Source organism: Bufo gargarizans, chromosome 4 (genome assembly GCF_014858855.1).
Source record: "Bufo gargarizans isolate SCDJY-AF-19 chromosome 4, ASM1485885v1, whole genome shotgun sequence".
NCBI lineage: Eukaryota > Metazoa > Chordata > Amphibia > Anura > Bufonidae > Bufo > Bufo gargarizans.
The window spans coordinates 350,887,620-350,897,932 of record NC_058083.1 but is presented as its reverse complement, the minus strand read 5'-3'; positions in this window follow the sequence as shown (position 1 = coordinate 350,897,932).

Below are 10,313 nucleotides of genomic sequence, written 5' to 3'. Positions count from 1 at the left end.
AATTTCAAACGGATCCGTCCCCATTGACTTTCAATGTAAAGTCTGGAGTTCTTTTATACCATCGGATTGGAGTTTTCTCCAATCCGATGGTATATTTTAACTTGAAGCGTCCCCATCACCATGGGAACGCCTCTATGTTAGAATATACTGTCGGATATGAGCTACTTCGTGAACCTCAAATCCGACAGTATATTCTAACACAGAGGCGTTCCCATGGTGATGGGGACGCTTCAGGTTAGAATACACTACAAACTTTGTACAAGACTGCCCCCTGCTGCCTGGCAGCACCCGATCTCTTACTGGGGGATATGATAGCACAATTAACCCCTTTAAGTGCGGCACCTAAAGGGGTTAATTGTACTATCATATTCCCCTGTAAGAGATAAGGGCTGCCAGGCAGCAGGGGGCAGCCCCCCCTCCCCAGTTTGAATATCGTTGGTGGCACAGTGTGCCCCCCCCTCCCTCCCTCTATTGTATTAAATCGTTGGTGGCACAGTGTGCCAACCACCATCGGCCCCCCTCCCTCCCTCTATTGTATTAAATCGTTGGTGGCACAGTGTGCCAACCACCATCGGCCCCCTCCCTCCCTCTATTGTATTAAATCGTTGGTGGCACAGTGTGCCAACCACCATCGCCCCCCCCTCCCTCCCTCTATAGCAGTAACATTGGTGGCAGTGCGCGGTCTCAACAGTAGAAGATTCATACTTACCTGCTTCTTGCTGCTGCGATGTCTGTGTCCGGCCGGGAGCTCCTCCTACTGGTAAGTGAAAGGTCTGTGCGGCGCATTGCTAAAGAACTGTCACTTACCAGTAGGAGGAGCTCCCGGCCGGACACAGACATCGCAGCAGCAAGAAGCAGGTAAGTATGAATCTTCTACTGTTGAGACCGCACACTGCCACCAATGTTACTGCTATAGAGGGGGGGGGCGATGGTGGTTGGCACACTGTGCCACCAACGATTTAATACAATAGAGGGAGGGAGGGGGGCCGATGGTGGTTGGCACACTGTGCCACCAACGATTTAATACAATAGAGGGAGGGAGGGGGGGCGATGGTGGGGGCACACTGTGCCACCAACGATATTCAAACTGGGGAGGGGGGGGTCTGCCCCCTGCTGCCTGGCAGCCCTGATCTCTTACAGGGGGATATGATGCCGCACCTGAAGGGGTTAATTGTGCTATCATATCCCCCTGTAAGAGATCGGGTGCTGCCAGGCAGCAGGGGGCAGTCTTGTACCAAGTTTGCAGTGTATTCTAACTAGAAGCGTCCCCATCACCATGGGAACGCTTCTGTGTTAGAATATACTGTCGGAAATGAGTTTTCACGGAGTGAAAACTTAGATCAGAAAAAGCTTTTATGCAGACGGATCTTCGGATCCGTCTGTATGAAAGCAACCTACGGCCACGGATCACGGATGCCAATCTTGTGTGCATCCGTGTTCTTTCACGGACCCATTGACTTGAATGGGTCCGTGAACCGTTGTCCGTCAAAAAAATAGGACAGGTCATATTTTTTTGACGGACAGGATACACGGATCACGGCCTCGGCTGCAAAACGGTGCATTTTCCGATTTTTCCACGGACCCATTGAAAGTCAATGGGTCCGCGAAAAAAAACGGAAAACGGCACAACGGCCACGGATGCACACAACGGTCGTGTGCATGAGGCCTAAGAGCCATAGTTTTTTCAGTTTTTGGGCGATTATCTTGGGTAGGGTATGATTTTTGCGGGATGAGATGACGGTTTGATTGGCGATATTTTGGGGTGCATTTGACTTTTTGATCGCTTGCTATTACACTTTTTGTAATGTAAGGTGACAAAAAATTGTTTATTTAGCACAGTTTTTATTTTTTATTTTTTACGGTGTTCATTTGAGGGGTTAGCTCATGTGATGTATACTTTTTTTTTATTTATGTAAGTTTTACACAATAATATCATTTTTGAAACAAAAAAAAAATCATGTTATAGTGTCCCCATAGTTTTTTTATTTTTTGGGCCATTGTCTCATGTAGGGGCTCATTTTTTGCGGGATGCGGTGACGGTTTGATTGGTACTATTTCGGCTCTTTTGATCACTTTTATTACCTTTTTTGGGAAGTAAGGTGGGAAAAATTTAAATTTCCTGATAGTTTTTATTTTTTTATTTTTATGGCGTTCTCCGTGCGGGGAAAGTAACATGAACATTTTATAGATCATGTCGTTACGGACGTGGCGATACCTAATATGTGTAGTGTATTTTTTATTTATTTCTTTATTCAGTTATAAATGTGTTTTTATTATCTTTATCTTTTTTTTTCACTTTTTTTTACATTTTTGGGACCCAGACCCACTTGGTTCTTGAAGATCCAGTGGGTCTGATGTCTGTATAATACAGTACAGTACAATATATATATGCTTTTAGCATAGATCTGTTCAGCACCATGGACAGCAGGACGCCTGAGAAGGCGTCCTGTTGCCATGGGAACCTTCCCCGTCTGCCACAACTGAGCAGGCGGGGAAGGGGAAGGAGGGGAGCTCCCTCCCTCTGTCCCCCCATCCATCTGGGGGCTGCAAAGGCACAGCAGCCCCCCGATGGCAGAGGGAGGGAGCTCCCTGACTTAACCCTTTCCATATTGCTGTCCGTACGGACCGCGGTATGGAAAGGGTGAAACGGCTGAAATCGCAGCGATGTCAGCCGTTTATACCAGAGTGTCAGCAATGTGCTGACACTCTGGTACCACTGGACACCAATGAATATTCAGCGGGAGGCGGGCGGGGGATCGTGATCCCGCCTGCCTCCCACAACTGCCGCACCGCCACCAAAAAAATGCCCACAACCCGCCCCCCTGCACCCCGCTGTCATAAATGCATTCAGGGGTGCAGGGGGGGGGGGGTTAAAATTTTTTAACTTTGGCCATTTTTGAGTTTCTGATCCCTGCGGTCTGAATTGACCTGCGGTTTGAAGCGATCGCTGATATGGGGGGGGTCACAGGACCCCCCTCGGCATTGACCCTGGGTGCCTGGCTGCAGACATGGTGACAGTTTAATGCCAGGACGAGTATACTCATCCTGGTGCGCTAAGTACCCTTGCTCCAGGACAAGTATACTCGTACAAGGTCCTGAAGGTGTTAATAAGATTCCGTCCATAGCAACCGCCCCTCGCAAGACTTCTCTCTGACTATCTTCTCAAGATTGCCGCCAATGCCCTTACCGTGAGGCTAAGACCTCCCTCCCTAACTACCCAGAATTCATTCGAATTATCTCGGGAACGCGCAGCCTCACCCCAACCAATCAGCTTTCTCCAGACTTAAACACGCCCTCTTCCTCCTGAGTAGTTGATTGCGAATATTCTTATCGCTAATTTTTTATCGCAAATATTCTAATCGCAAATTTTTATCACTATCCCGCCCTGAAAGGAGCACGCACGCAGCGTTCGGGTCCGCCCACTACTACGTCCTCCGTCTTCTGTATATAGAAGATACGAGACGGAGGACACCTAGCAACGCTGTTTTAGCCGCACCACTGAAATGCCTGGGGGAGCAAAGAACATGCTGCAGTTACTAGTTAATCTAGTTAATTCAATACCTATACAAAAGTATTAACTAGGGAACTTAGGTAACCTTATTAGGCTACTTTCACACTGGCGTTTTGGTTTCCATTTGTGAGATCCATTCTGAATGGATAAGGATGCGTTTGCCTCCGTTCTGCATCCAGATCCAGGGGGCTCTGGCGATGCGGAGGCAAAGGGATCCGTTCTGACAAACAATTTAAGTCAATGGGGACGGATCTGTTTTCACTGACACAATATGGCACAATAGAAAACGCATCCGTCCCCCATTGGCTTTTAATGGTGTTCAAGACGGATCCGTTTTGGCAATGTTAAAGATAATATAAACAAATCCGTTCCATAACGGATCTGCACCAAACGCGAGTGTGAAAGTAGCAGTCAGACCAATCCAATTACCCAAAAAAAAAAAAATGACAGTTACCCTTTAACCCCTTAAGGACCGAGGACGTACCGGTACGCCCTATTTCCCGAGTCCTTAAGGACCGAGGACGTACCGGTACGTCCTGACTTAAAATCTGCATTCCGGCGCCGCAGGGGTTAATCGGAACGGGACGCCGGCTGAAATCATTCAGCCGGCATCCCGTAACAACGCAGGGGGGGGGTCATTTGACCCCCCCGTGTCGGCGATCGCAGCAAACCGCAGGTCAATTCAGACCTGCGGTTTGCTGCGCTTTTTGCAGTTTCTGATCCCCGCGGTCCCTGACCGCGGGGATCAGAAACTTCTGAGTGCCTAAAATCAATATTGCGCACCCCCCCCTGCACCCCTGTATGATTTGATGGCGGCGGGAGGTGCAGGGGGGGTGTCGCAGGCAGTGGGGGCGTTGCGGGAGGCGGGCGGTGCGGCAGGCGGGATCGCGATCCCCCGCCCGCCTCCCATTGCATAATCGTTGGTGTACAGTGGGTTATACCAGGGTGCCAGCACATTGCTGGCACCCTGGTATAAACGGCTGACATCGTTGATGCGATGTCAGCCATTTAACCCTTTCCATACAGCGGTCCGTATGGACCGCTGTATGGAAAAGGTTAACAGCGCAAGGAGCTCCCTCCCTCTCCGATCGGGGGGCTGCTGTGCCTTTGCAGCCCCCCGATGGGAGAGGGAGAGAGCCCCCAGAGAGCCCCCCGAAGCCCCGTCCTCACCCTTCCCCGTCTGCGAAGTTCTGACCATAACTGAGCAGACGGGGAAGGTTCCCATGGCAACAGGACGCCTGCTCAGGCGTCCTGCTGTCCATGGTGCTGAACAGATCTGTGCTGAAAGCATAGATCTGTTCAGTGTAAGTAAAATACAGTGCAGAACCCTATATAGGTTCTGTACTGTATTATACAGACATCAGACCCACTGGATCTTCAAGAACCAAGTGGGTCTGGGTCAAAAAATAAAAAGAATAAGTGAAAAAAGTTAAGAGAAAAAAAAAAAACATTTATCACTGAATAAAAATTAAAAAAATAAAATAAACTACACATATTAGGTATCGCCGCGTCCGTAACGACCTAATCTATAAAACGGCCATGTTACTTTTCCCGCACAGTGAACGCCATAAAAATAAAAAAATAAAAACTATGAGAAAATTGAAATTTTGCCCACCTTACTTCCCAAAAAAGGTAATAAAAGTGATTCAAAAAAGTCGCATGTACGCCAAAATAGTACCAATCAAACCGTCATCTCATCCCGCAAAAAATGAGACCCTACTCAAGATAATCGCCCAAAAACTGAAAAAACTATGGCTCTTAGACTATGGAAACACTAAAACATCATTTTTTTTGTTTCAAAAATAAAATCATTGTGTAAAACCTACATAAATAAAAATAAAGTATACATATTAGGTATTGCCGCGTCCGTATCGACCGGCTCTATATAAATATCACATGACCTAACCCCTCAGGTGACCACCGTAAAAAAAAATAAAAAAAACGGTGTAAAAAAAGCTATTTTTTGCAATCTTACGTCACAAAAAGTGTAATAGCAAGCGATCAAAAAGTCATATGCACCCCAAAATAGTGCCAATCAAACTGTCATCTCATCCCGCAAAAAATTAGACCCTACTCAAGATAATCGCCCAAAAACTGAAAAAACTATGGCTCTCAGACTATGGAGACACTAAACAATTTTTTGGTTTTAAAAATGAAGTTATTGTATAAAACTTACATAAATAAAAAAAAAATTGTATACATATTAGGTATCGCTGCGTCCGTGACAACCTGCTCTATAAAATTACCACGTGATCTAACCTGTCAGATGAATGTTGTAAATAACAAAAAAAAAACGTGCCAAAAAAGCTATTTCTTGTTACCTTGCCGCACAAAAAGTGTAATATAGAGCAACCAAAAATCATATCTACCCTGAACTAGTACCAACAATACTGCCATCCTATCCCGTACTTTCTAAAATGGGGTCACTTTTTTGGAGTTTCTACTCTAGGGGTGCATCAGGGGGGCTTCAAATGGGACATGGTGTCAAAAAACCAGTCCAGCAAAATCTGCCTTCCAAAAACCATGTGGCATTCCTTTCCTTCTGCGCCCTGCCGTTTGCCCGTACAGCGGTCTACAACCACATATGAGGTGTTTCTGTAAACTACAGAATCAGGGCCATAAATAATGAGTTTTGTTTGGCTGTTAACCCTTGCTTTGTAACTGGAAAAAAAATATTAAAATGGAAAATCTGCCAAAAAAGTGAAATTTTGAAATTGTATCTCTATTTTCCATTAAATCTTGTGCAGCACCTAAAGGGTTAACAAAGTTTGTAAAATCAGTTTTGAATACCTTGAGGGGTGTAGTTTCTTAGATGGGGTCACTTTTATGGAGTTTCTACTCTAGGGGTGCATCAGGGGGGCTTCAAATGGGACATGGTGTCAAAAATCCAGTCCAGCAAAATCTGCCTTCCAAAAACCATGTGGCATTCCTTTCCTTCTGCACCCTGCCGTGTGCCCGTACAGCAGTTTACGACCACATATGAGGTGTTTCTGTAAACTACAGAATCAGGGCCATAAATAATGAGTTTTGTTTGGCTGTTAACCCTTGCTTTGTAACTGGAAAAAAAATATTAAAATGGAAAATCTGCCAAAAAAGTGAAATTTTGAAATTGTATCTCTATTTTCCATTAAATCTTGTGCAACACCTAAAGGGTTAACAAAGTTTGTAACATCAGTTTTGAATACCTTGAGGGGTGTAGTTTCTTAGATGGGGTCACTTTTATGGAGTTTCTACTCTAGGGGTGCATCAGGGGGCTTCAAATGGGACATGGTGTCAAAAAAACTGTCCAGCAAAATCTGGCTTCCAAAAACCATATGGCGCACCTTTCACTCTACGCCCCGCTGTGTGGCCGTACAGTAGTTTACGGCCACATATGGGGTGTTTCTGTAAACTACAGAATCAGGGCCATAAATAATGAGTTTTGTTTGGCTGTTAACCCTTGCTTTGTAACTGGAAAAAAAATATTAAAATGGAAAATCTGCCAAAAAAGTGAAATTTTGAAATTGTATCTCTATTTTCCATTAAATCTTGTGCAACACCTAAAGGGTTAACAAAGTTTGTAACATCAGTTTTGAATACCTTGAGGGGTGTAGTTTCTTAGATGGGGTCACTTTTATGGAGTTTCTACTCTAGGGGTGCATCAGGGGGCTTCAAATGGGACATGGTGTCAAAAAAACTGTCCAGCAAAATCTGGCTTCCAAAAACCATATGGCGCACCTTTCACTCTACGCCCCGCTGTGTGGCCGTACAGTAGTTTACGGCCACATATGGGGTGTTTCTGTAAACGGCAGAGTCAGGGCAATAAAGATACAGTCTTGTTTGGCTGTTAACCCTTGCTTTGTTAGTGGAAAAAATGGGTTAAAATGGAAAATTAGGCAAAAAAATGAAATTCTCAAATTTCATCCCCATTTGCCAATAACTCTTGTGCAACACCTAAAGGGTTAACGGAGTTTGTAAAATCAGTTTTGAATACCTTGAGGGGTGTAGTTTATAGAATGGGGTCATTTTTGGGCGGTTTCTATTATGTAAGCCTCGCAAAGTGACTTCAGAGCTGTAGTGGTCCCTAAAAATTGGTTTTTTGTAAATTTCTGAAAAATTTCAAGATTTGCTTCTAAACTTCTAAGCCTTGTAACATCCCCAAAAAATAAAATATCATTCCCAAAATAATTCAAACATGAAGTAGACATATGGGGAATGTTAAGTCATCACAATTTTTGGGGGTATTACTATGTATTACAGAAGTAGAGAAACTGAAACTTTGAAATTTGCAAATTTTTCCAAATTTTTGGTAAATTAGGTATTTTATTATGCAAAAAAATTATTTTTTTTGACTTTATTTTACCAGTATCATGAAGTACAATATGTGACGAAAAAACAATCTCAGAATGGCCTGTATAAGTAAAAGCGTTTTAAAGTTATCAGCACTTAAAGTGACACTGGTCAGATTTGCAAAAAATGGCCTGGTCCTTAAGGTGAAAATGAGCCCGATCCTTAAGGGGTTAAATTGGTTCATCAAACAACTGTCAGTCAAGCAGGGAAAAAATATACAACTCATGTCACTATTCTGGGAATACTGTAAATCTATAAGCTATTGAGACCACAGAGGTGCTCCTCTTTTTCTAAATGTGCCCCCAAACAAAACAAAAAATGCAGGGAAATAGTCAAGACATAGAATATAGTGTTAACCAGTGATGTCACTCAATGAAGCAGTGAACATAATGCTTGTATGAGCTGTCAAATGAAAAATTTTTGATCAACAGGCTATAAGCCAATCACAGCCGACACCAGTGTTCCCCAACCAGTGGCCCTTTGTAAGATCTGTACAATATTTCCTCAACATTCCAAGTAGAACATTATAAGCTGAAACCATTGTAGCTTGGTGCACCTATTGGCTTGCTTTGGATGTCAATAAACACCTTTCCTGTGAAGCCCCTTTCCCACAATGCCACATGTGCATTATTGAGAATAGAGCTAAAAGTGTCTAATACACAAAATAAATGTGGCATACAGCATGTGCACAGAATTGTAGATCAATTTGAGCATTTTCATTAGTAGACATGCCCTGTTATGTGCAACATTGGCCAATTATTAAAAAAAATAAACATCAGCAGTTCCTTCTCTAGAGAGACAGGAACGGCTACCAGCTGTTGAAGAGGCAGGGGTGTTAAAGGGGTTCTCCTATGCAATGAATAAAGGGTATTTCAAGTGAGGGATTATTGCAACATCCATGCAAAAAATATAGTAAGAGGTTTTGTGGTAGCTCCCCCTTCTATTTCTCCAGTGGCTGAAATTCTGGTCTACCTTCTCCTCCATTCATTGGTGGACCAATAAGCTCAGTAGTTTCTATGTTCCCTCCTCTCAATGCAGATGCAGAGATATCATAGTGAAGACACCCAGACACTGTTCATTCATTGCTATTACAATATTCATAAAAATAAATAGCTATATCTTTCCGTAGACACTGGAGAAGGAAATTGGGTGCTATTTATAAGTGTAATGACCCTGCCTTTAGTATGCGCCATGACACGGTTGCCGTGCATGCTGTTGTCAGCGGCAACCTGTTGTGGTTACAGCATATAGGAGCCTCCTCCTTTCTCCTTGGGCCACCCCTGTCTGGTGTCGGAGGGGTTAATTATCTAGCTGGTGGGGGATTTAGGTGTGTCCTGGGTGTGGCTACGTTGTGGATATTAACTGTGGCTTCCTGGCTGGAGTCAGTTGTACTCCAGCCTTGTTTGGGGTTGGAGCTCTGCTCCTCTCCTGGGTGAATCTGCCCTGTCCTTGAGGGACACCTTGTTGGACATAAATTATCTCCTTGTGTATCTTCCATGTACCTTCACCTCTCTTGTATGTCTGGTGTGGGTTTATGTTCTGGGTGAGGTGTATGTCTAGTGCGTTGTTACATGTCTGCATGTCTGCTAGACATTTCCCCTGTCTGTTGTTTCCCCCGAAAGGGGGCCCCATTGGTTTCCCGAAAGGGGTTAACCTGAAGTCTAGGATGTGCAGCTGCTGGGGTGCTGGTTCTTGTGTGTCTGTATGTACTGCATCCGTATGGTGTTGGATTTCAGTGCGTTTCTATGGGTTCCAGTTTTCTACGGTGTGCTCTTCTTTGGTGCCTTCCAGCAGCTGTGGCAGGTAAGTGACCAGGTTTACTGTTTCTCTTGGTTCAGTTTTCTCTGGCCACTGGAGAGCAAACCGCAACATGTTGAATTTTGCTTTCTATCCTGGGATTGTAGGGGATACAAAGAGAAATGCTTTATATAAAAAATAGAATCAAAAGAAAAATTTCAAAGGGAATTGATCCTAGAGGTGGACATATAAAACACCTCAAAAAGAGATCGTTGTTAATTTAATTATGTTGTGCAGTCAGTAAAATAAGGTACAAGCGTCTATGCGTGCTTGAAATAACTTCTCTATTAACTTATACTTTTCTTCATATATAACACTGCTGCCTCCGCAAAAGACATGTTGAAAAGATATCTCAAAATGGCGTTATGCATAAGATGGTGGTTCAACTGTTCAATCTTGTCATTCAACATAAAATGTTGGATATATTTCTTCAGTAGCTGTACTGTCACTTTAAGTTATTTAAGGATGCGGATGACAGTAACTCCGCCCCCCTATCATCCACCAATCATAGCACATGATACGGCACCTACACTTGCCCGATAGACAGCGCCCCATACACAATATCTCCGGCATGTGCTCCTCCCGATGTTATTCAGGAATACAACACGTGACCGCTGTTAGTCATGGACACATCACGTGGCCGCCCCATACATAGTGCGATCCTGTGAGCGCTCCC